Source organism: Pavona decussata, unplaced genomic scaffold (assembly GCF_977016875.1).
Source record: "Pavona decussata unplaced genomic scaffold, jaPavDecu1.1 SCAFFOLD_22, whole genome shotgun sequence".
NCBI classification, from domain to species: domain Eukaryota; kingdom Metazoa; phylum Cnidaria; class Anthozoa; order Scleractinia; family Agariciidae; genus Pavona; species Pavona decussata.
In genome coordinates this window covers 458,420-485,270 of record NW_028145445.1, presented here as the reverse complement: position 1 = coordinate 485,270, position 26,851 = coordinate 458,420, and the positions used below count along the sequence as shown (strand labels likewise).

Genomic DNA, 26,851 nt, shown 5'->3' with positions numbered 1-26,851 from the left:
TCGCGATACTTCCAACCGGATTTGGAAAAAGTTTGATTTATCAAGTTTTTACTATGGCGCAAACATCTGCGAACGCGAGCGTCCTGGTTATTTCACCACTCAACAGTATTGTAGAAGAGCAGGCAAAAGAAATGAACTGCCTTGGTATTCCATCGGTTCACTTGAAACCTGACATTGAGGATTGTTTACATGATATTTCGGACGGAAATTTTCGAATGATTTTCGCTTCAGCTGAAGACTGTTTATCCAGGAACTTTACGGAGATCCTGAAAGGAGCAGAACCCCATTCGAAACTAAACATTTCTTTGGTTGTTATCGACAACTCCTTATTATATAAAAAATGTTGCCAAAACGATAAGCCTCGTGTTAAGAGAGAACCACTTGATATTTTAATTGTCTTTTCTAAAGCACTCCATTTCTTGTACTGCAATTCAGCTTACGCTCGTGGCGGCATATTTTATATAAACGTTGACTTGCCAAAAATAACGCATAATGTTCGGCGCGTAATGTTTACAAAATTGTGATCGGCGCATCATAGAAACTTTGAAGAAAACTCTTGGCTTTGAAGAAAGAGCACTTTACCGTTTGAATCAGCGAATTCTGCTCAAGAGAACCTGAGATATCGTTTTTTCAGTCCTTGCCGTGACGCAACAAAGACAAATAACATTTCACAATGGACTGACACCGGCGCGTGCCGAACCAAAACTTTTCCTTGCGAATGTTCAACTTCCACAACACTTTAATTGGGCTGGAAGAGAAGACTTCCCCGCAGAAATCGAAAAAGTCCGATAGCATTTCTTATTTTGGTGCCGCATTTTGCACAGACACGGGAAGAAAGAGAACTTGATTGCTCACATGTAATTCCAGGTTCGCGCAACAGGTCAGCCAAGCGACTTTTCTCAACGCCCGCTCGTTTAGGGATCTCAAAGAAATTCTCTGTAGAAACTCTTCGTTTAAAATCACCGTAATAAGTGTTGAAGTTACGTTCACAAACACGACAAAAGTCACTGCGACTTGGCTTTTTTAAAGGTCTTCCAACTGACTTCTTCGGCGTTTCAGCCATTCATCAATTCTTCGCGCGAAATAGCCGCGAAGAATTTGTGTCTGGGTTTTCTTTCACTTCCAATAAATATCCCCTACAGTTTCCCGATGACAAGGGCAATGAAAGCTCAATGAGAGAAGAAATCCCATTGGATGCACTTAATTGAGTAAGAACGTGATACGATCTTCACACTCCAAAATTAGTCAACCGTGAAGGGTCAAAAGCATAGGCTTTGTCTGTAGTCTCTCCTTTATCTCTCTTCACGCCGCGTATCGCCTTTTCTCGCGTGGGGTGATTTTCACGCCGCCCTACTATCCCTGAGGAAAAATGGGGGACTACTCGTAGTCTATAAAAAAAACTAACCCTCGAACGTAAGAATAACTAAATCCAAAACGTAAGAAAACTAACCCCAGAACGGAAGAATCACTACCCCCAAACGTAAGAAAACTAACCCCTGGAAGTAAAAATCACTAATCCCCAAAGTTTGCGGGTTAGTAATTCTTACGTTTTGGAGTTAGTCTTCTTACGTTTAGGGGTTAGTTATTCTTACGTTTTTAGGTTAGTTTTCTTACGTTTGGGGGTTAGTGATTCTTACGTTTACGGGTTAGTTTTGGGGGTCAGTGATTCTTACGTTTACGGGCTAGTTTTCTTACGTTTAGGGAATAGTAATTCTAACGTTTGGGGGCTAGTGATTCTTACGTTTGGGAATTAGTGATTCTTACGTTTGGGATATAGTGATTCTTACGTTTTGGGGTTAGTTTTCTTACGTTTGGGGGCTAGTAATTCTATTGTTTGGGGGTTAGTGATTCTTACGTTTGGTGTTGGTTTTCTTTCGTTTAAGGGTTAGTAATCTTTACGTTTAGGGGTTAGTTTTCTTACGTTTGGGGGTTAGCAATCCTTACGTTTGGGGTTTATTTTTTTTTACGTTTGGGGGCTAGTTATTCTTACATTTGGGGGTTAGTTTTCTTACGTTTGGGGGTTAGTGATTCTTACTTTTGCGGCTCAGTGATTCTTACGTTTGAGTTAGTTTCATTTCGTTTAGGGGTTAGCTTTTTTTACGTTTGGGGGTTACTGATTGTTACGTTTTTGGGTTAGTCTTTACGTTTAGGAGTTAGTAATTCTCATGTTTGGGGGTTAATGTTCTCACGTTTGGGGTTTAGGTATTCTTACATTTGGGGGTTAGTTTTCTTACGTTTTAAGATTAGTAATTCTTACGTTTGGGAGTTAGTTTTCTTACGTTTAAGGGTCAGGGTTAGGGTTAGAGGGTTAATTTTCCTACATTTGGGGGTTAGTTTTCTTACGTTTTTGGGTTAACACTTTTTACGTTTGGGGGTTAGTTTTCTTACGTTTTGGGGTTAGTTTTCTTGCGTTTGGAGGTTAGTAAATCTTATATTTGGGGGTTAGTTTTCTTACCTTTAGGGATTAGTGATTCTTACGTTTTGAGGTTAGTTTTCGTACGTTTAAGGATTAGTAATTCTTACGTTTGGGGGTTAATTTTCTTACGTTAAGCTTTTAGTTTTTTTACGTTTGAGGGGTTAGTTTTCTAAAGTTTAGGGGTTAGTGATTTTCACGCTCGGGGGTTCGTTTTCTTACGTTTGGGGGTTAGTTATTATTACGTTTTGGAGTTAGTTTTGTTAAGTTTGGGGGTTAGTAATTCTTACGTTTAAGGGTTAGTTTTCTTACGTTTGGAGATAAGTTTTCTTACGTTTGGAGGTTAGTTTTCTTACCCTCAAGGGTTGATGATTCTTCGGTTCGAGGGTTTGTTTTCTTACGTTTGGTTGTTAGCGACTCTTACGTTTGGGGTTAGTTTTCATACGTTTGAGGGTTAGTGATTCGTAATTTTTGAAGTTAGTTTTTTTACGTTTGGGGGTTAGTGTTTCTTACGTTTGGGGGTTAGTTTTCTTACGTTTAAAGGTTAGTAATTCCTATGTTAAAGGGTTAGTTTTCTTAGTTTTGGAGGTACGTAATTCTTACGTTTAGTGGTTAGTTTTATTAAGTTTGGGGGTTAGTGATTGTTACGTTTAGGGGTTAGTGTTCTCAGGTTTTGGGGTTAGTAATTCTTACGTTTAAGGGTTAGTTTTCTTACGTTTGAGTGTTAGTGATTCCTAATTTTTTTAGTTCGTTTTATTACGTTTGGGGGTTAGTGATTCTTACATTTAAGGGTTAGTTTTTTTACGTTTGGGGGTTAGTAATTCCTACGTTAGGGGGTTAGTTTTCTTATGTTTGGAGGTTAGTAATTCTTACGTTTTACGGTTAGTTTTCAAGCGTTTGGGGGTTAGTAAATCTTAGTTTTGGAGGTTGGATTTTTTACGTTTGGGGGTTAGTTTTCTTGCGTTTGGGGGTTATTGATTTTACGTTCGGGGATTAGTTTTTTTACGTTTATGGGTTAGTAATTCTAACGTTTGGGGGTTAGTGATTCCTACTTTTGAGGGTAAGTGCTTCTTACGTTTGGTGGTTAGATTTCTTACGTTTGGGGGTTAGTGATTCTTACGTTTGGGGGTTAGTAATTCTTACGTTTAAAGGGTTAGTTTTCTTACGTTTGGAGGTTAGTAATTCTTACGTTTTGGTGTTAGTTTTCTAACGTTCGAGGGTTAGTAATTGTTAGGTTTAGGGGTTAGATTTCTTGCGTTTCGGGATTACTTTTCTTACGTTTGGGGGTTAGTAATTCTTGTGTTTGGGGTACGTTTTTTTACGTTTGGGGGTTATTGGTTCTTACATTCGGGGATTAGTTTTGTTACATTTGGGGGTTAGTAATTTTTACTAACTTTTTTTACTAATTTTTTTGGGGGTTACTAATAGTTACATTTGGAGGTTAGTTTTCTTACGTTTGGGGGTTAGTGATTCTTACGTTTAGGAATTAGTGATTCTTACGTTTGGGGGTTAGCTATTCTTACGTTGGGGGGTTAGTGATTCTTACGTTTGTTGTTAGTTTTCTTTCGTTTAAGGGTTAGTAATCTTTACGTTTGGGGGTTAGTTTTCTTACGTTTGGGGGTTAGCAATTCTTACGTTTGAGGGTTAGTTATTCTTACGTTTAAGGGCTAGTAATTCTAAGGTTTGGGGGTTAGTTTTCTTACGTTTGGGGGTTAGTGATTCTTACTTTTGGGGGTCAGTGATTCTTACGTTTGGAGTTAGTTTCATTTCGTTTACGGGTTAGCTTTTTTTACGTTTTGGGGTTACTGATTCTTTCGTTTTTGGGTTAGTCTTTACGTTTGGGGGTTAGTAATTCTTATGTTTGGGGGTTAATGTTCTTACGTTTGGGGTTAGTGATTCTTACGTTTTGGAGTTAGTTTTCTCACGTTTGGGGGTTAGTGATTATTACATTGGGGGTTAGTTTTCTTACGTTTTAGGGTTAGTAATTCTTACGTTTTGGGGGTTAATTTTCTTACGTGAAGCTGTTAGTTTTTTTACGTTTGAGGGGTTAGTTTTCTTACGTTTGTGGGTTAGTATTTCTTACGTTTAAGTGCTAATTTTTTTACGTTTGAAGGTTAGTGATTCTTACTTTCGGGGGTTAGTTTTCTTACGGCTGGGGGTTACTAATTCTTACGTTTTTTGGTCAGTTTTCTTACGTTTGGGGTTAGTGATTCTTACGTTTGGGGATTAGTGATTCTTAAGTTTGAGGGTTAGTTTTTTTTTCCTTGGAGGGTTAGTACTTTTTACCTTTTGGAGTTAGTTTTCTTACGTTTGGGGGTTAGTAATTCTTACGTTTGGTTATTAGTTTTCTTACGTTTAGGGGTTAGTGATTTTTACGTTTTGGAGTTAGTTTTCTGACTTTTGGGTTCAGTTTTTTGACGTTTATGGGTTAGTAATGATTACCTTTGGGGGTTAATGATTTTTACGGTTGGGGGTTAGTTTTCTCAGGTTTGGGGGTTAGATTTTTTTATTTTTAGGGGTTAGTAATTCTTACGATTTGGAATTAGTTTTCTTAGATTTGGGATATAGCTATTCTTACGTTTTGGGGTTAGTTTTCTTACGTTTGGGGGCTAGTAATTCTACTGTTTGGGGGTTAGTTTTCTTACGTTTGGGTGTTAGTGATTCTTACGTTTAGGGTTAGTTTTTTTACTGTTGGGGGTTACTGATTCTTACGTTTTGGGGTTACTTTTTTTACGTTTAGGGGTTAGTAATTCTAAACTTTGTTGATTGATTTTCTTGCGTTTGGGGGTTAGTGATTCTTACATTTGGAGGTTAGTTTTCTTACGTGTAGGGGTTAGTAATTCTTACGTTTGGGGTTAGTTTTTTTATGTTTGGGGGTTAGTTTTATTACGTTTGGGGGTTAGTTTTCTTACGTTTAAAGGTTAGTAATTCTTTCCTTTAGGGGTTACATTTTTTACGTTTGATGGTTAGTGATTCTTGCGTTTGAGGGTTAGTTTTCTTACGTTTTGGGGCTAGTAATTCTTACGTTTTGGGGTTAGTTTTGATACGGTTCTGGGTTAGTGATTCTTTCTTTTTTGGGTTAGTTTTCTTACGTTGGGGGGTTAGTGAGTCTTTCGTTAGGATGTTATTTTTCTTACTTTATAGGGCGAGTAATTGTTACGTTTAAGGGTTAGTTTTCTTACGTTTGAGGGTTAGTGATTCCTACGTTTGGGGGTTAGTTTTCTTACGTTTAGGGGATTAGTGTTTCTTACGTTCGGAGGTTAGTGATTCTAACGTTTGAAGGTTAGTTTTCTTACATTCGGGGGTTAGGAATCCTTACGTTTGGGGGTTAGTGATTCTTACGTTCGGGGGTTAGCTTTCTTACGTTTGTGGGTTAGTTATCTTACGTTTGGTTGTTAGTGATTCTAATGTTCGGGGGTTAGTTTTTGTCTGTTTTGGGGTTCGTAATTCTTGCGTTTTGGGGTTAGTTTTCTTACGTCTAGTGGTTAATGATTCTTACGTTTCGGGGTTAGTTTTCTTACGTTTGAGGGTTCGTAATTCTTACGTTTGGTGCGGTTAGTTTTCTTACGTTTGGAGGATGGTGGTTCTTACGTTTAGGGGTTAGTTTTCTTAAGTTTGAAAGTTCGTAATTCTTACGTTTAAGGTTAGTTTTTTTAAGTTTAGGGATTAGTGATTCTTACGTTTAGGGGTTAGTTTTTTTACGTGTGGGGGTTAGTGATTCTAACGTTTGGTTATTAGTTCTCTTACGTTTGGGGGTTTGTAATTTTTACGTTTTGGAGTTAGTTTTTTTACGTTTGTGGGTTACTTTTTTTACGTTTATGGGTTAGTGATTCTTACGTTTCGGGGTTAGTAATTCTTACATCTGGGGGTTAGTTTTCTCACGTTAGGGGGTTAGTAATTCTTACGTTTGGGACATAGTAATTCTCACGCTTTGAGGTTAGTTTTTTTACGCTTGGGGGCTAGTAATTCTAACGTTTGGGGGTTACTGATTCTTACGTTTTGGGGGTTAAGTTTGGGGGTTAGTAAATCCTAACTTTAGGGATTAGTTTTCTTACGTTTGGGGGTTAGTGAATCTTTAATTTGGAGGTTAGTTTTCTTACGTTTTGGGGGTTAATAATTCTAACGTTTGGGGTTAGTTTTCTTACGTTTGTGGGTTAGTGATTCTTACTTTCTAGTGTTATTTTTTTTTTACCAGTACTAGAAAGAGCGCTTTTACCTTAGTAACCTTGCAAAGTTTTAGAAAAAAATGAAAAAGTTACAGACGTTTGTATGACTGGGGGTATGACGTCTACCCCCAGTCACACAAACGTCTGTAAATTTGTGAAATTTTATCTTACATTTCCTAAGTTGATATAACACCTAATATGCTGGAACTTTGCAAGGTTACTAAAGTAAAGGTGCCTTTTTCCAGTGCTGGTATGTTTTTCATTCAGTTCAATTTTAACTCATTTAATTCCGTTGCCGCCACTTTGGAGAAGGGTCTATTATGGCTAGCTTCCCACGCAAACGTTCTTAGGGGTTCGTTACGCGTTCCTGGGCAGGAACCCCTAAGAACGTCTGCGTGGGAGGCTAATTATAGCGGACACCCTTAGGCTCGCGAGTTGTACGTTATAATCTTGCTTTGTTCCTTTGATATAACAGGTCATTACAGTGATCCTATGTGAAAATATGGCTGATTCACTTAGTATGAATATTCCCTGCTGTCTGTTTTATGTTAAAAAAAATTATGACATTTTTCGATTCTTAAAATTCTCTATTTTTACCTCACAGCAACCTAAATCACAGGCATAACACCATCCTCTATAGTCTGTTTTTTTTAGCACTAAAATTTCCATACGAAGCTTGAAGCATTGTTAAACTAAAATTTATTACTATTTATTTTTACATATATGTATCGCTTGCTTACGTATTTTCTTTTCACGTTGCACACCTCATATTAATTTTTTCTCTCCATTTGCACGCTGTCAAAGATTCTTAAAACTTCTTATTCTGAGTCTAATCAAGCATCAGGTATTGCTGTACAGTTCTAAATGTTGAGTCTGTGGCTTAAGTGTGACCATTTAAATGAAAGCTATTGAGCAGTACTTTCCTGTGGTACTGTTTATTATGCTGTACAAGGTCGTTCTAACTTTTGAGCCTGTGGATGAAATCCTAAAGTGTGACCATTTAAATCAAAGCAATTGAGCAGTACTTTCCTGTAGTGCTGTTTATTTTTCGATATCTCGCAAACCAAAAATTGTTTTCCCCCCTTGATCTTGGCCTGCTTTCGAAGGAAACTATTCTAATCCACGTCCACAGGAGGAAGATAGACAGAAATTCCCGAGGCGACAATAGGTTCTAATGAGACTGCAAGTCCAGGATCGGAGAGGGATTGTCTCGAATTCTTCGCTGTTAGCTTTCCTTTCACAAGCTGTCCTTTGTGTTTCTTGTCCATTTTCAATGGCGGCGTCTGTGATCATAACTGCACAGCGGTCCCAGATGCTAGCAGACTGAGTTCTCCTAAAGACTGAAAGTAAACAAGGCGGTACAGTTAATTTGTAATTACGTAGCATTACTTAAGGCGGGGGTTCACCTGAAAGCCGTTTTCACGCCGCTTAAAATCGGTCAAATGGAAATATCTTGTTCGCATTTCAAGCAATACAAAAACCCTCCATTCATTACACAAATCAATGTTTTGGGGTGTTTTATGAATTTTTGGGTGATTTTTAGGTATATTTGGAAGGAAATAATTTTTCTTGAAGGATTGGTAAAATTAAAAGAAATAAGAAATGTTGAAGATTTAGGGATGTTTTAAAATTAGAATTTGTAGATAAAAATTAATAGACGGACACCAAGTTAGTCCACTAGAAACCTGGGGTGCTCTTGCGTGGGTATCAACTGTCTGTTAGTGTTCCAAAAATCATTTTCTTTCTTCTATCCATTATTAAAACCTCTTCAAATTTCACTCAAATTCAGGTAGAGCCCCGCCGAAAAGTATGTACTTGCAGAACACGGAGATTTGAAATAAATTAACATTTAAACATTTTGAAGTGGGAAACAATAATTATAGCCAAACAGTGGCATTTTTTTTTAAACTGCAGAGTGGTTCGGTAAGGTGTAGATATTAGTTCCAATATTGCACAAATCATACTTTCTATTTCCGTCTCTCGTACACTAAATCTTAGACAAAAATAGAATTCTCGTGACCTTGTGCTAGCAGTGACCCTTAAGGGTCGAAAATGTCGTTAAAAAATGTCGTTAAGTGATCACGAGCAAAATAAATCCAGCTAAGGTTTTAGGAAAGCAAGAGTAATTCGTGAATTCGGAGGATAAAAATTTTCTGGGACTTAAAAACTCAGCTAAAGAATCCTAACAGATCAATTTTATTAGCGCACGCAAACATCCCTTTTAAAGGCCCCAAACTCCTGATCTTGAAAGACAGAAACTGACACCTGTAGTTGTCTCAGTAGACCTGTACCTTTCAAAAGCCCTATTTTCACTGGACCCTTATAACCTGCAGCTGCATTGTTTTTTATGGTTGATCATTGTTCTGTTGTTCGTCTTTTGTTCTTTCGACCAACCATGTAAGACGTTGCAAACGGTGTAGGTCGCCCCCAGTAAATATTATCGCTCGTAGTCTCCTTCGCAGCCGCTCAGATCGGAGTCACGCAACGCTCCCCGTTCGGAGTGTTGCGTGACTTCGGCCTGACCAGCTGCAAAGGAGACTATATCGTTTATTTATTTATATATTTATAAACATTATTTAAACAGAAATTCCAATTCAGCGTCGCTGGTTTAAATGGAGATCTGTATAAAATAATAAGAATAAATAATCAAATATAGAAATGAAAGCAAAAGTCATTCAAAGAGTTCATGAAGGTGAGAAATTAACTAAGATGATTTAGATGTTTCTTGACTCTCAGTTTAAAACTAGTGAGAGACAGATCATGACGTAAGTTACGAGGAAGAGTGTTCCAGGATTTGGCGACATTGTACTTAAAAGATGTTTGAAGTTTAGTAGTCTTGGCAAGAGGCAGGCGAATAAGGTCTTTGTTCCTAGTGTTGTAGTGATGGATCTGCTCCGAGGAGTGGAAGTCATCTAGCAGATAAGCTGGGGCCAAGCCATTGATACACTTATAGACCTGTATGCACTTTTGGTATTCTTTGCGGCCTTGAAGGGATGGCCACTTCAATGTTTGCTGTATATCGGTATCAGTAGCCTTGCGACCCGCAATTATTCCCGCAGCTCGCTTGAGAAGACGGTCAAGGTAGATCTTGTTTCCCTGACCGCAACCATCCCACACAACGCAACAGTAATCGAATAACGGTAGAACCATAGCATTAAACAGAGTAATGCAAGCTTCTTTTGAGATGACTTTCCGGGCTCTACGAAGCATTCCAAGGCGGGACGAGATTTTATTTCCGATATGATCAATGTGTTCGTTCCAATTTAGGCAAGGATCCAGAACCACGCCCAGATATTTAAAGTTGTATACCCTTTGAAGATCTGTGTCATTAACACTAACTGCGAATGACTGGACTGAGCTCAATTTTTGGTGAGTTCCCAAAAGCATAACTTTGGTCTTCCAGTGATTTAACATGAGATAGTTTTGATTCAACCATCCGACAACGTGGTTGAGGTCTTGGGACAAAGCAGCCTCAATAGCTTGCACAGAACTGCTTTCAAAAAACAACAGGGTGTCGTCAGCGTAAAGATGGACTTTACAGTACTTCGTAACTGATGGTAGATCCTTAATATACATTATGAACAATAGAGGTCCCAAGACAGACCCCTGGGGCACACCATAAAATATGGGTTCAGCGTCAGATTGCATGCCATTAATGATAACACTTTGGGTTCTATTAGTAAGATACGCATTGAACCAATTCACTGAAGACTTACTTAGGCCAAAATCTGCTAATTTCATAAGTAGTAAATCGTGGTCGAGGGTATCGAAAGCCTTAGATAGGTCCAGAAATGCTAGGCCTGTAAGTTTTCCTTTGTCGATGTTATGTAGGATAGTGTTAGTAATATCGATTAGGCTGGTAGCAGTAGAATGTAGTGGACGGAAACCGGATTGATAAGAAGATAGGAGCTTGTGCTGTAGTAAGAAATTATAAACCATTTTGTGAACTGCCTTTTCTAGAATCTTTGCAAAAACTGGCAGAACTGAGATTGGCCGATAATTGGAGGTATCGGATTTTGAACCAGACTTGAACACTGGAGTTACGATGGCATGTTTCCAGCTTGCGGGAATAGACCCCTCATTTATCGATCTGTTCATAAGTATTGCTAAAGGTGTGGCAAGTGCGTCGGCACCGTCCTTGAGAAGTCGTGCTGGGATATTATGTAATCCAGTTGATTTGTTGCTTTTCAGTTTCTTAAGTTCATTAGCTACAAAGGATTCACTAACTTGAGAAAGCTTGAAGTTGTTTGCGGATCAATTTGCAGGTGGTCCGGGGGCCGATAATACAGGAACCATACGCTGTCTCAGTGTTTCAATTGCAGTAGAAAAGTACTTAGCAAAGCTCTGCGAGATCTCCTTAGGATCCTGAATAACACCGCTGCCAGTCTCAAGTGACTCAATGGTTGACATCTTAGGTTTGATAGCAATGACGGATTTCAACGTTTTCCATAATTTGGACGAGTCTTTCTTATTTTCTTCAATCAAGTTGGAGTAGTAATCTTGTTTAGCATTTCTAATGAGGCGAGTTGTTTTATTTCGCAGCTCTTTATATTTAACCCATTCTTCAGTTGTCTTTTGCTTCTGCGCCCGTTTGTGGTGAAAATCGCGTTTTCGCATCAGTTCCCTTATCTCACACGTTAGCCATGGTAGACTTTCAGCGCGCACTCTCTTTGTGGCAAGAGGTGCATGTTTATCAACTGTTGCGTAGAGTGTTTCAGCAAATGCAGTCCATGCGTCATCAACAGACAAACTGGTTTCAACTTTCTCCCAGGAGGCCTCATGCAAATCAGCAGCAAAGTTTTCACTTGAGTAACGTTTAAAGTTTCGATATTGAATATTATTACCGGGGCTTCGTTGTTTTTTCGCTCGTCTTGTCAAAAATATCAGCGAATGATCGCTAATCGAGCACTGTAGCACACCTGACTTGATGATTTTTTCAGCATCATTTGCAAATGCCAAGTCAATAGTCGTAGAAGAGTGTTCGGAAATGTGCGTCGGTTCCTTAATGAGTTGATCGAATTGATATAAATTTAGTAGTTGCATGAGTTCTTTGGAGATTCTTGGCAATCTTTTAGGAAGCATATCACAATTAAAGTCACCGAGTAAAAGTGTTTCGATTCCTTCACTAGCTGATTGATCCAGAATGTTGTCCAAGCTTGCTTTAAACGCATCAAAATCAGCGTTAGGTGGATTATAAAGCGAGCATATGAGGGTTTTCTTGCGGTTCGGGAGAGTTAGCTCCAGCCAAATAGCTTCAATGTCTGGTGTAGAAAGATCGGATCGTTGCCTAGCCATGAATTTCTTGCTGTAATATATGGCAGTGCCGCCACCCCTTTGCGAGTCGTCACGATCTCTTCTTATGATGTTATAACCATCAATACGGAGCTCATTATCTGACCAGGAGGAATTTAGCCAGGTTTCGCTGAGACACATCACGTCAAACGGATTGTCCGCCATGAGGATAGCGAATTCATCGAGGTGTTTGGGCAAACTTCGGATGTTCAGATGAGCAATTTTGAGGCCTGGAGAGTTCAGTACTGGGTATGCCCATCCTGGATTAGGGCAAATGTCACCCGATATATAGCAACAGTAGAGAAGCCAAAGACCAATATTGCACGAGTCTGGACAATTTGGCCAATTTCATCGAGGCAGGTATCTCGGTTGCCTTGTTCTTTGCTTTCAGTAATGTTGAAGATAATTGCGGTGTGGATGTAGCTTCCCAGCATAAAAACTGTTTGAGATATTATTTAGATCATTAGAGGCAATCTGAGGCGATAGTCCACTGATTAGAATGTAACTAATGCAGAAAATATACAATCTATGCCACCCGCGATTCTTGCGTGGCACCGCCGCCATTGTTCCACGTCACGATCTCATAGGATGTGAACATGACAATCACTTGTGCCTTTTGCTACTTTATATATATGAAAACTAGTAATACTCAAAACTGGATTAGAGAGTGCATTTGCTGACCTCAATCCTTAGGTTCTGACGTTGTTGGATGACCCCCAATAAATTACTTACACTGCTGCGTTTTGATCGATCTAGCTTAGGTATTGGCCGCTTGGTTTCACTGCTAGAACTCCTGTTGTTATTCAAACTCCGAGGTGGCATGGGTGGTTTGGTGTTAACAGGACTGAAAGTTAAGTTGTGTCTTGTAAACATTTTTATTCCAGGTGAGGATTTGGGTGTGGCCCTCTTTCCGAATCCTGTCCCGTCCCGTCCCGTCCCGCTGATGAGACTCGCACAAGATGAGCGACTGAACACGCCGCGTGTGAGGGAATGGAAGGTTGATCAATCAGAGGTGGTTGTCCGGTCGACACGTGTAGGGCATGATCAGGATAGCTAACGCCAGCTCCATCAGATCTGGAATAAATATTAGAGACCTCAGATAACGAGAACAGTGAGATTCTGGGCGACGACCAGAAGTGCTGTTTCGGTTTTGTTGTGTTTGGACTCCATCAGGTCAAGCTACCAATGAAGAGAAAATATTGTGGTCTGTGTATGATGCCGGGGGACCTTTAATAAATTAGTTAACACTCCTTTAAGATGACATCAATGACAATTTACAAATTAATGTCATATCATTGTTGTGGTCAACCATGGTTTAATAAACCCATTTAAGGTCTTGTTATGATCCTTCCCGCCTGCCTGATACCATATAATATGAATTTGTACAAATTATGTCATTGTTGTCATCTTAAAGGAGATCAACAGCAATGGCATTTTGCAAATTCATATGATGTCAACGTTGTGGTAACTGTGGTTTAAATTACTTTAAAGTCTTATGTCTGTTATGCAGACTGAAATTAAATTAGGTTCTGCAGAAAGTCGACTACATGTACACAATTTGCGCTATATAGCGGACTAAATTAATGACGTGCAGGTCAGACCTCGTACATTGCAATACTGTAAATGTGATGTTCTAACCATTGCATTTCTGCCAAATGAACAACACAGATTCAGTAGCCGATCCACTCACACTTACCTAATTTTGTTGATATTTTGTGCCAAGAGTCCTGAGCCACTGAGAGTGAAACTGCTTGGTAAACTTTTGGCTGAGTCGTTTCTTTCACTGAGAGCCTTAAATCTCTGGCCAGGCCTTTTCCCATGAGCTGCACCTAAACCATGACTACTGACTGCCCCTGTAGTGACAAGCCCAACTCCAGGTACCATCCTGGAGTGTCCATTTAGTTGGGTCCGAGTGACCGATGTCGCAGTGGCCACTGAGCCAACATAAGAGCCGTCGACAGGGCACTGAGAATGGTTTGTTAGCCAGTTGTCTATGCAGCTCATATGGAAGGGATGTTGGCATGGAAGTGTCCTGATGCACTGCCGTGACTGGAAGCCCTGTAGACACACACCGCAGGTGCTGCCATTGTTGAGAAGACTGTGTCTGTCTTGTAACACTTGTGTTGGGAGATTGCAGATGATGTTAGCTGGAAGCCCTTCCTGGTCAGTTATCTGCCTGTTGTCATAGACATATTAAATACAGTTTAGTATGTCAAAGAATGGCTACTGCTTTAACTAAATGCTGTCCAACAGCCCAAAACTGTTGGGTTTTATTTAAGGCTTACTATAGGAGGTAGACCTGGGTTTAAGAGTAATGATGTGGTAATGCTTTTTAACAATTTTGGTGTTTTTAATTTTACGTAAAAATTTTTGCCCAGCGTTGTTTGGGTGGTGAAATATGATTGGATTGTTTTCGTTTTAGTGTTAGATTAACTGGGCATTTTTTGGATATCAAATTACAAATAAATCATTGACAACAAAGGTGTGGTATTTTCAGCTTTAACGTTGTTACAAAGTAGTTTTGCAATGGACGTTAAATTATGGATTCTCCATTCCTGCTAATTTATTTTACTTTAGCTGGTTGGCAAAATAAAGCAAAAGGAGAGATTCAGAGTATTGTCTCGCACCTGTCAAGTTGCAGTAGTAATTCATAATCACCATCAGAAATGTCCCTATTTTGCAGGTCACTTATGACGGCATTTGGTAATGGGGTAATTCGTGATGCTGCACGCCACCACTGGCTTGGTTTCTAACAAAGATGACAAAGCTTGCTTGGTTAAAACATCACTGGGTTGGCAAAAATACAACAAAGTATACTTTACGTGCTTATCCCTTTAACCCCTTATACCAAAGAACAATTCTCCTACAGTGTCTTGTCCCCATATCTTTTCTTATGAAAGTACTGGGAAGAAGTTGTCAAAATATCAGGAAAATTCATCTTGGGTGATCATATCCTGAAATTCTCATGATTTCAGGGGTTGAATAAGCATTGATAGTACAAGGAGAAATTTGATGCTGATCACTGTTAGTGCCTAAAGGGTTAAATTAAGTTATTTATAGAATACTGAATGAAAAGTTTTCTTATAAAAGAATCAAAAAATAACTGAAAGGTATACACAGGCTTTCAGAGCTGTCACAGTACCAATCAATCAATCAATCAATCAATCAATCAATCAATCAACCAATCAATCAATCAAGAACTTTATTTCAACACGACAAGAGAAATCAGCAGAGCTGGTGGGGTTGTGCATAAAACAAATGAGAATTACTAACAAGGATTACTAAAAATGTATATACAAATTAGAATTAAGAAATTATTACTAGAACACATAATTTTATACAAATCTTCAGAAATCTTAAAATCTATCAAAAACATGTGTAAAGAGCGATTTAGACCGTACGATTTTGCCTACGATTTGTCGCATGCGACACGCTTACGCCATGCCTACAACACGAATTGCGTTGTGTAAATCAACCTACAGTACAACATCCTTACGACAGACGCACACAACACGAAAAATGTCGTAGGATTTTAAAACATGTTTTATGTGTAGGATTTTAAAACATTTTTTAAAATCCTATGACAATCGTAGGTAAAGGCAATGTTGAGTGGTGAGTTGAGTGCGACAGTCGTAAGAGAAAATCGTACTGTCTAAATCGCCCTTAACTAGTACCTTAGTACCTTAAAATAACAAGTGACCTATGATGAACAAAGTCATCTGAAAAAAGAAAAACAAGAAGAAGAAAACATCTGGTCACTGTGCTACAGGAAGTTCAAACGTGTGGTTTCAATCGAGAACTGAAGCCTGCGACGCTGCATTTCTATAGCCTCTCTGCTTCTGGCTGTCTAGCAAGTCAGTTGGTCATACATGACTTAGTTCATTTCAAGTGACAAGTCATGTGACAGTCAAAGTATACATGATGACTGATGACAATAATATTATTGTCATCAGTCATCATGTATACTATGACTGTTCAAAAAGTATATGACTTACTTGTCTAAACTGGAAGGAATGCTGTGTGTGGGAATCCGTAGCAAAACAGGTATGACAGAGGTGATAATCTGCACAAACAACACACCTGCAAAGAGACAAAATTTTTTAAAAAAGTTAACTTTTCCACTGGATTAGCAGTTATTTGTACTGTACTATAAATTACCAGCTTATAATAATAAAAAATGACTGTTGAAATGAAAGTTACATGTACATGTATCTCTTTGTCCACTGAGACTTGATATTTTTGTGTTCCTTTTTTTAAGGTAGCAGTGTTGAACTGCATTAACAGTGTTCTAAATTACATTATTTTTTCTGGTTTGGCCTCCAATATTTTATGAGAAATTGATGCAGTTCAATTTTCACAGACACACATACCAGCCAGTAACTGCATGCAAAGAGGTGTCCCTTTGCAAAACGATGCTCCATCTACAAACAAACAAACAAACAAACACGGGAATGGTTATAATACTTTGAACATACCTGTAACATTTTCCCGCAATAGGGCAGACCCGGGACCTTTTGCAAGTGGCTCCAAGATGAAGATCTTGTCTCTCTGCTCTTGTTTTACGTCGAGATGACTTGTTATACTCATCCATCAACTCCTACAAACAACAACATAATTTGGCTAATCAGTTCAAGAAAGACTGAAGTACAATTGTAAAGTACAATTGTAAAGTATAACAGAAACACAGCCTGGACCATTTTCTTACGTACCTGAAAAGATCCAAAGTTTACCCTGCAGAGGGGACACTTGATGATGTTCTCACCAGTGGAGCGTTGATGTTCAGCCCAAACTATCATACATTTCACATGCACACTGTTACCACATCCATATCTGTGAGAGACAAATTTACATAGAAATCAGTACACTTTAATTTGGACTAAAGATTTCTTTTGAAACTGCTGTATTGGAGTGGTCAAAATGCCAGGTACAACATGTAGGGGAGCAGAGAAGACGCCGTGGTGAGTTAACATTTGCCTCCCACCAAAGTGCCAGGGTTTGATTCCTAATGTCATATGTAGGTTGATCGAGTTCATTGTTGGTTCTCATCCTTACTGTGAGGGTTTTTCGATCTCTGCCCTGCTGGTTCTCCGACTAGTTTAATTTCCTGCCTCCACAAAAACCAACATTTCCAAATTCCATTTCAACCAGTAACTGTGGACAAAGAGCCATTGTTTGGACGTTCCACTGAAGTCGTTTATACTCAGTTAGAGGTTGGATCAATTTATAAGCACACTCCAAACTAATAGCATTGGTTTATACTGGACAAAAACTCTATAAACCCTAACCTTAACTGAATCTCGTTGTACGCGTGAAAAATATAAATTAAATTGAATTGAATTAACATGCCTTCACCCATAGACTAAATGCATGTGGGCACCTGCAACTTTAAAGCATTAAAAAATAAAAAATGTAGCTGGCCAACAGAAGGCCTTTGTTCACAATAAGATATTCAGACATATTGCTTCTTTAAACCTTACTTGCAGTAAGTAAGTGGTTCAGGATGCTGTAAGAACTCCTCTTGGCAAATAGGACACACATCCTCTGTTTCAATCTCCTTCTGTTTCAGTTTCTCTCTGTCAGATGCAGCGTCGTTCTTCTCAGAGTCTTTTTTCTGTGCTCTTGTTGACCTTGTATGGCATCCTCTCGTGACCTCATTAATTTCACCCTCCACAAGTGATAATTGCAAAATGACTAAAATTCAAAACTTTACAATTTTTTATCACTTATTGCTAGGACTGGTTGTTATAATAAATGCATGGGGAGCAGGGATGGTGCAGTTAAGTGAGAGCAATTGCCGAGCCCCATCAATGTGGCCCAGGGTTCGATTCCCTGAGACTTGCCGTCATATATAGGTTGAGTTTGTTGTTCAGGTTATCATCCTTGCTCCAAGAGGTTTCTCTCAGCCGCGAGTACTCTGGCTTAACCCCCAGCTCTACTAAAATTTTTTCCAAATTTTCCAAATTCCACTTTGATCTGGAGTCAGTCCCCATACTGTAAATTACAAATTTATTTAATATTTTACATTGCATTTATGATACCATTACTCAAACTTTCCAGTGGAGGTCACTGGAAACTCTAAGGAAGACAGTCAAAGTTTTTAAAAGTGATGCATGATGCTGAAAGATAATTTCCATTTGGAAGGGGGCCGTCCAACTGAAAACGTGTGGACGTGTTCACAATGCAACATCCAACAAATGAAAAAGGGAATCAATTAGTTTGGAGATACTTTGGATAATTTATTTGTTAAGATATTATAATGCTACATGTATAAGGATAAATATTATCCAGTGGAAATAATAATATCTTAAATCTATAGATCTACTGTTTGTAACATCACCCAATAGCAGGCAAATTAGCAACTGTAGAGGAAAGTAAAGGATGCCCATAAACCAAATTGCTGTTAATTAATTAGCAGCTATTTAAATGACTTTTCAAGGTTCATTATAGACAGTTCAACTTATTACCTATACTGTGTAACACAGTGAAAAATATGTTCACAACAAGGATCAACATACTTTGGTTTTCTTTGGGTATTCAAAATTTCTTGAGCAGTACCCTACTGAACACAAATAAAACAAATAATTAGCAAACAATTTTTATTGGAAGAGGTGGGTTACGACCATGAATAAACCACCATCTATCCAGTCAGCTGCAGAATGCTCTTTTTTCTCTTACTTTTCTCTCAAGGTAGGTATTAATTGAAGGGAAAATCTACATGTCTACATGTAATGTGAGGCCAATTGAACTGCTTCCTTTTTGGAATTATTATAATAATGTAAGACAGTGAAAATATGGCAGTGCCTCTTTGCATGCCGCATTTTCAACCAGCAAACTGGTGCTAAAATGGACTGTTTTTCAGTCTTATGCTTTCTAGGACTGCCTTGTTGGCGAAGCTTACATACTCTAAGGTAAATTTTTAAATAGCACATACAGTATTTATCTAAAGGGGCACATACCAGATGAGTATAATTATACAAGCAGGTATAATTATGTTGTGGTTTAAGACTTTTTTGGTTTAAAATTTTTCAAACCAGTTTAATTTTTAATTTCCTTTGTGTACTATTCATTACCATAATTACCCTGCAAGCAGAGGCCCTTCCATCTTCCTAGATAAGTCGGGAAGAGGAAGGGACCTCTGCGAGCCGCCTCGACTTTTCCTGTTGAGCATGCGTTAAATTCAAATGTAACCGAGCCTTGCTCAGCGTCGATGCCATTTGCAATTTACCATTCATTTTGTGTTAAAAAGTGTTGACGGGTCAATGCGACTCCTGCATTTCGCAAATAGATTTGTATCTTGATGAAGGGAAAAACTCAAATATACCGAATGTGCCATTGGGTATGCTAGCTCTGTGGCATTTGTTTAGGTTTACCGGCTCGGATCAACTGCAAGATATCACACAGCACCAAATAAATGCTACCTTTGAAGACATGGGATCCGTGGATTTCGTAACTCGTGATTTCATGCTTTTCTGCAGTGAGATTGCAGGATGTTCGTTTATCACCTATTTGAGAGTCTAGCAGATCCAAGTCTTTACAAAGTTGATCAATGTTGTCTCTCGTTTTCGAGAGCTTTGGCCTCTTCTAGTTATTTTCAGCTTTGTTGTTCGTTCTTAGCGCTGACATGTATCTTCATTGTTTTGTGGGTAAGCTCGTTTTGTGGGTAAGCTCGCATCCGGTAGATATTAAAAGCTTAAGACAGTCAGTAACTGTCATGGTAGTCTCTAGGATGCTTCACGGCTCAGCCGATGGTCATTAAGAAAACCTCCATTCAGTATATTTGAGTTTTTCCCTTCATGATTAAGATAAACATCATAAAGCCAGAGTTAAGGTACCGTTGAAGGCTTTATTTCAAATCTATTTTCCGAACTGCAGTGCGAAATAAATCCATTGAACGCGAAGCGCCGTAATTGTTGTTCATTTCGTCGTGACTGAAATAACGATGAAATGAACAATATAGAGCTGCTTGTTGTTCGGAACAACGAACACCTCTAAGGCCATGCTCAACAAAAACGTTAAATCGCCTTGTTTTTGCTGTATTCACAAATATTTCAACTTCCCCATTTGATGGAGCAATAAGAGTAAAAAGGAATTTTTATTTGTTTTCAAACGTGAACTCCCAGCGATCGTCAAGTCACGGCCGCCGACTCAACTTAGGGGGTTCGTTTTCTTACGATTTGGGGCTAGACAAGTGATTCTTACGTTTGGGGGTTAGTGATTCTTACGTTGGGGGGTTAGTAATTCTCACGTTTTGTGGGTTAGTTTACTTACGTTTAAGGGTAAGTAATTCTTACGTTTGGGCGACGGTTTTCTTACGTTTAGGGGTTAGTTTTCTTACGTTTAGGAGTTAATTTTCTTACTTTTAGGGGTTAGTAATTCTTATGTTTGGGGGTCAGTTTCCTTACGTTTGGGGGTTAGTTTTCTGAGGTTTGGAAGCTAGTGATTCCTACGTTCGGGGGTTAGTTTTGTTACGTTTAGGGGTTAGTGATTCATACGTTTGGGGGTTAGTTTTCTTACGTTTGGGGGTTAGTGATTCATACGTTTGGGGGTTAGTAATTCCTACGTTCGCGGGTTAGTTTTCGTACGTTTAGGGGTTAGTAATTCTTACGTTCCGGGGTTAGTTTTCTCACGTTTTAAGGATAGTAATTCTTACGTTTAAGGGTTAGTTTTCTTTTGTTTGGGGGTTAGTGATTCTTATGCTTTGGGGTTACATTTGGGGGTTAGTTTTCTTCCGTTTGGTGGTTAGTGATTCTTACATTTTTGGGTTAGTTTTATTACGTTTGGGGTTAGAAAGTCTTACGTTTGGGGGTTAGTCTCCTTACGTTTATGGGGTTAGTAATTCTTACGGTTGGTGGTTAGTTTTCTTACGTTTTCCTGTTAGTAATTCTTACGTTGAAGCGATGGTTTTTTTACACTTGGGGGTTAATAACTCTTACGTTTGGGGGTTAGTTTTAGGACGTCTGGGGGTTAGTGATTGGTACACTTGGGGGTTAGTTTTCTTACGTTTAAGGGTTAGTAACTCTTACGATAAGGGGTTAGTGTTCTTACGTTTGGGGTTAGCGATTTTTACGTTTGGGATTTAGTTTTCTTACTTTTAGCGGTTAGTAATTCTTACGTTAGGGGGTTAGTTTTCTGACGTTTGAAGGTTAGTGATTGTTACGTTTTGAGGTTAATTTTCTTACGTTTGGGGTTTAATAATTCTTACGTTTGGGGGTTAGTTTCCTTACGTTTGGGGGTTAGAAATTCTTAGGTTTGAGTGTTGGGTTTCTTACGTGTGGGTTTTAGTGATTCTTACTTTTGGGGGTTACTTTTCTTACGTTTGGGGCTCATTGATTCTTACGTTCGGGAGTTAGTTTTTTTACGTTTAATGGTTAATGTTTCTTAAGTTCGGAGAATAGTTTTTTTACGTTTTGGGGTTAGTAATTCTTACGTTCAGGGATTAGTTTTCTTACGTTTGGGGGCTAGTAATTGTTACGTTTCGGGGTCATTATTCTTACGTTTGTGGGTTAGTGATTCGTACGTTTAAGGGTTAGTTTTCTTACGTTTGGGGGCTAGTGATTTTTACGTTTGGGGATTAGTTTTCTTACGTTTGGGGGTTAGTAATTCTTACCTGTTGGGGTTAGTTTTCTTACTTTTGGGGGCTAGTAATTATTTCGTTTAAGGGTTAGTTTTGTTAGGTTTGGAGGTTAGCGATTCTTACGTTTTGGGCTTAGTTTTTACTTGTTAACGGGTTAGTGATTTTTACGTGTGGGGGTTAGTTTTCTCTCGTTTGGGGGTTAGTTTTCTTACGTTTAATAGTTAGTGATTCTTACGTTTAGGGGGTTACTTTTCCTACGTTTAAGGGTTAATAATTCTTACGTTTAAGGGTTGTTGATTCTTACGTTTGGGGGTTTGATTTTTTACGTCTGGGGGTTAGGAATTCTTACGTTTGGGGGTTAATTTTCGTACATTTGAGGGTTAGTGATTCTTTCGTTCTTTAAGTTAGTTTTCTTATGTTTAGGGGTTAGTAATTGTTACCTTTAAGGGTTAGTTTTTTTACGTTTGGGGGTGAGTGATTCTTACCTTTAAGGTTAGTTTTCTTACGTTTAAAGGTTACTTTTTCTTTTGTCTGGGGGTTAGTTTACTTACGAATGGGGCTTAGTGATTCTTACGTCTTGGGGTTAGTTTTTTCTTTTTAACAATTAGATTATGAGCTCGAGATTTCTATCGCGTGATAGTTGATGAGGGCGAAGCCTGAATCAACTATCACGCATAGAAATCGAGAGCGAATAATCTAATTGTTTTAGTATAAATCTACTAGTCGTTCAAAACTAAACAAGTAAATTATCTATTTCCTCATCGCAGACACTTCGAAAACGCGAAGAAGCGGGCGCCATTTTGTTGAAAATCGCTACTCACTATCTATCACAGAATAGATAGCGAGTAGCGTAGCCAATCAGAGAACGGCATTCGTGATAGAACACTAGTAGATTTATACTAAAGGGGGTTAGTTTTCTTACGCTTGGGGGTTAGTTTTTTTACGTTTGAAGGTTAGTAATTGTTACGTTTTGGCGGTAAGTTTTCTTACGTTTGGGGGTTAGTGATTCTTAAGTTCGGGGGTTAGTTTTCTTATGTTTAGGGGTTAGTAATTCTTACGTTTGGGGGTTAGTTTTTTTACGTTTGGGTATATTGATTCTTTTGTTTTGGGTTTAGTTTCTTACATTTGTGAGTTAGTTTTCTTACGTTTGGCTGTTAGTGATTCTTAAGTTTGAGGGTTAGTTTTCTTACCTTCGAAGGTTACTAATTCTTAGATCTGGGGGTTAGTTTCTTACGTTTGGGATTTAGTTTCCATACGTTTGGGGGTTAGCGATTCATACGATTGGGGGTTAGTTTAATAACGTTTGGGGGTTAGTGCTTCCTAAGTTCGGCTGTTAGTGTTTTTTTTACGTTTAGGGGTTAGTAATTCTTACGTTTGGGGGTTAGTTTTTGTACGTTTGTGTTTAGTGATTCTTACCTTTGGAAGTTAGTTTTTTTACGTTTGGGTTTTGTGATTCTTACTTTTGGGGGTTAGTTTTTTTACGTTTGGGTTTAGTGATTCTTACGTTTGAAGGTTAGTTTTCTTACGTCTGGTGGTTAGTAATTCTTACGTTTGGGGGTTAGTTTTTGTACGTTTGTGTTTAGTGATTCTTACCTTTGGAAGTTAGTTTTTTTACGTTTGGGTTTTGTGATTCTTACTTTTGGGGGTTAGTTTTTTTACGTTTGGGTTTAGTGATTCTTACGTTTGAAGGTTAGTTTTCTTACGTCTGGTGGTTAGTAATTCTTACGTTTGAAGGTTAGTTTTCTTACGTCTGGTGGTTAGTAATTCTTACGTTTGGGGGTTAGTTTTTGTACGTTTGTGTTTAGTAATTCTTACCTTTGGAAGTTAGTTTTTGTACGTTTGGGTTTTGTGATTCTTACGTTTGGGGGTTAGTTTTTTTACGTTTGAGTTTAGTGATTCTTACGTTTGAAGGTTAGTTTTCTTACGTCTGGTGGTTAATAATTCTTACGTTTGAAGGTTAGTTTTCTTACGTCTGGTGGTTAGTAATTCTTACGTTTAAGAGTTAGTTTTCTTACGTTTTAAAGTTAGTGATTCTTACGTTGTGGGTCAGTTCTCTTACGTTTGGGGGTTAGTTTTCTTACGTTTGGGGGTTAGTGATTCTTACGTTCGGGGGTTAGTTTTATTACGTTTGTGGGTTAGTTTTGTTACCTTTAAGGGTTAGTAATTTTTACGTTTTGGGGTTAGTTTTGTTTCGTTTGGAGGTTATTAATAAATACGTTTAGTGGTTAGTTTTGTTAAGTTTGTGGGTTTATGATTCTTACGTTGAGGGGTTAGTTTTCTTACGTTTTGTTGTTAGTGATTCTTACGTTTAGGGGCTTCTTTTCTCACGTTTGGCGGTTAGTGATTCTTACGTTTGGGGATTAGTGATTCTTACGTTTTGGGATTAGTTTTCACATGTTTGGGGGTTACTTTTCTTACGTTTGAAGGTTAGTGATTCTTACGTTTTGGTGTAAGTTTTCTTACGTTTGGGGGTTAGTAATTCTTACGTTTTGGAGTTAGTTTTGTTAACGTGTGGTGGGTAATGATTCTTACGTTTGAAGGTTAGTTTTCTTACCTTTGTGGGTTAGTGATTCTCACGTTTGGGGATTAGTTTTCTTACGTTTAATTGTTAGTAGTTTTTACGTTTGGAGGTTAGTTTTCTTACGTTTGGGGGGTTAGTGATTTTTACGCTTGGGGGTTAGTTTTCTTACGTTTGCGGGGTTAATGATTCTTACGCTCGGAGGTTAGTTTTCTTACGTTTCGAGGTTAGTTTTCTTATGTTTGGGGGTTAGTAAGTCTTACTTTTAAGTGTTAGTTTTCTTACGTTTTGCAGTTTGTTATTCTTACGTTAGGGGGTCAGTTTTCTTATGTTTTTTGGTTAGTGCTTCTTACGTTTGGGGATTAGTTTTCCTACGTTTGGGGGTTACTAATACTTACGTTTGGAGGTTAGTTTTCTTACGTTTGGGGGTTAGTGATTTTTACGTTCGGGGATTAGTTTTCTTACGTTTGGGGGTTAGTTATTTTACGTTTGGGGGCTAGTGATTCTTACGTTTTGGGGTAAGTTGTCTTACGTTTAGGGGTTAGTGATTCTTATGTTTTGGGGTTAGTTTTCTTACGTTTTCGGGTTCGTAATTCTTACATGTGGGGGCTAGTGATTCTTATGTTTGGTGGTTAGTTTTCATACGTTTGGGGGTTAGTAATTTTTACGTTTGGGGGTTAGTGATTCTTACGTTTTGGTGTTAGGTATCTTACGTTTGGGGGTAAGTAATTTTTACGTTTGGGGATTGGTGATTCCTACGTGTGGGGGTTTATTTTCTTACGTTAGAGGGTTAGTAATATTTTACGTTTGGGGGTTAGTGATTCTTACGTTTAGGGGTTAGTTTTCTTACGTTTGAGAGTTAGCAATTCTTACGTTTGGGGGTTACTGATTGTTACGTTTTGGGGTTAGTTTTTTATTATGTGACGGTTTGTAATTCTTTCGTTTGGGGGCTAGTTTTTCTCACGTTTAAGGGTTAGTAGTTCTTACGTTTAGGGGTTGATTTTGTTACGTTTAAGAGTTAGTGATTCTTACATTCGGGGGTTAGTTTTCTTACGTTTAAGGGTTAGTGATTCTTACGTTTGGGTTCTAGTTTTATTACGTTTGGGGTTTAGTGATTCCTACGTTTTTGGGGTTAGTTTTCTTACGTTTAGGGGTTAGTGATTCTTACGTTTGGGTTTTAGTTTTCTTACGTTTGGGGATTAGTTTTATTACGTTTGGGGGTTAGAGATTGTTACGTTTTTGGGGTTAGTTTTCTTACGTTTAGGGGTTAGTAATTTTTACGTTTCGGGGTTAGTTTTCTTACGTTTAGGGGTTAGTGATTCTTACGTTTGGGTTCTAGTTTTCTTACGTTTGGGGGTTAGTTTTCTTACCCTTAGGGGTTAGTAATTCTTACGTTTTGGGGTTTGTTTTCTTACGTTTGGGGTTAGTGATTCTTACGTTTGGGTTCTACCTTTCGTACGTTTGGGGGTTAGTGATTCTTACGTTTTGTGGGTTAGTTTTCTTACGTTTGCGGGGTTAGTGATGCTTACGTTCGGAGATTAGGTTTTTTACGTTTGGAGGTTAGTTTTCTTACGTTTTGTGGGTTAGTTCTCTTACTTTTTGGGGTTAGTGATTATTACGTTTAGGGGTTAGTATTTCTTACGTTTGGGGGTTAGTGATTCTTACGTTTTGTGGGTTAGTTTCCTTACGTTTGCGGGGTTAGTGATGCTTACGTTTAGGGGTTAGTTTTCTTACGTTTTGGTGTTAGTGATTCTTACGTTTTGTGGGTTAGTTTCCTTACGTTTGCGGGGTTAGTGATGCTTACGTTCGGAGATTAGTTTTTTTACGTTTGGAGGTTAGTTTTCTTACGTTTTGTGGGTTAGTTCTCTTACTTTTTGGGGTTAGTGATTCTTACGTTTAGGGGTTAGTATTTCTTACGTTTTGGGGTTAGTGTTCTTACGTTTGGGGGTTAGTGAATTTTACGTTCGGGGTTTAGTTTTCGTAGGTTTTGAGTTTAATAATAATAATAATAATAATAATCAATTTATATAGCGCTTTTTATATAACATTCAAAAGCACTTACAATATAAAAACGAAAAATTTAGTCAAAATCAATAAAATATAAAATTTAAGAATAATCAATCAAACAAAAAGTAAGAAATAAAATAAACAAAGTAAAGAATAATCAGATGTCATATGCTTTTTTAAACAAAAATGTCTTCAAGTGTTTCTTGAAAGTGTTTAAGTTCTTGGCAGTCCTAATTGCCAGAGGAAACTTATTCCACTTGGATGGACCAGCAAAAGCGAATGCTCGATCACCAAAAGTCTTACATTTGGTTCGAGGCACCTCTAACAAAGTGAGGTCATTAGATCTCAAAGAGCTTCTGATTGATGCCTTTTCCCTGATGAGATCACAGATATAACGTGGAGCGATACCATTTAACGCTTTGAAAACAAGTAGTAATATTTTGAATTCGATCTGAAACTCTACGGGTAACCAGTGAAGATCTTTTAGATAAGGTGAAATGTGACTAAATTTGGGTACTAGACAGACGACTCTAGCTGCAGCATTGAGGACTTTTTGGAGCCGATCCAGTTGATATTTTGGAAGTCCAGAAAGGAGAGAGTTGCAATAATTCAAGTGAGATGTCACAAAAGCATGAATTAATATTTTGGTGGCCTCAGTGGAAAGAAATTTTCTTATTTGTCTAATGTTGTAAAGACCCTTAAAGGCTTTGTTACAAATGTGTCCAATGTAAATGTCCATCGCCATGTGCTCATCAAACCAAGATATCAGATTTCTAGTGCTCTTTACAGGTTCAATGATGGAGTCCCCAACCGACAGAGCGCAAAAACCGCTGATTGGTCAATGAATAATGACGTAAAACGCGTTACTTTTCTAAACTGCG

At 38.3% G+C, this 26,851-nt stretch overlaps 1 long non-coding RNA gene and 1 pseudogene across 3 annotated transcripts in view; one reads left to right on the top strand and one right to left on the bottom strand.

Moving 5' to 3' along the window:
* The window catches only part of LOC146486014 (uncharacterized), a 370,416-nt gene that overhangs the window by 209,288 nt on the left and 134,277 nt on the right, over positions 1-26,851 (top strand). The window lies entirely within an intron of this gene.
* On the bottom strand, positions 7,062-19,103 carry LOC146486020 (E3 ubiquitin-protein ligase ZSWIM2-like; annotated as a pseudogene). Its single transcript, XR_014860638.1, has 10 exons — positions 19,060-19,103; positions 18,387-18,427; positions 17,349-17,562; positions 16,581-16,701; positions 16,347-16,468; positions 15,867-15,951; positions 14,499-14,620; positions 13,568-14,047; positions 12,604-12,945; positions 7,062-7,919 (listed from the first exon to the last, which is right to left on the bottom strand). The product of XR_014860638.1 is annotated as an E3 ubiquitin-protein ligase ZSWIM2-like (transcript).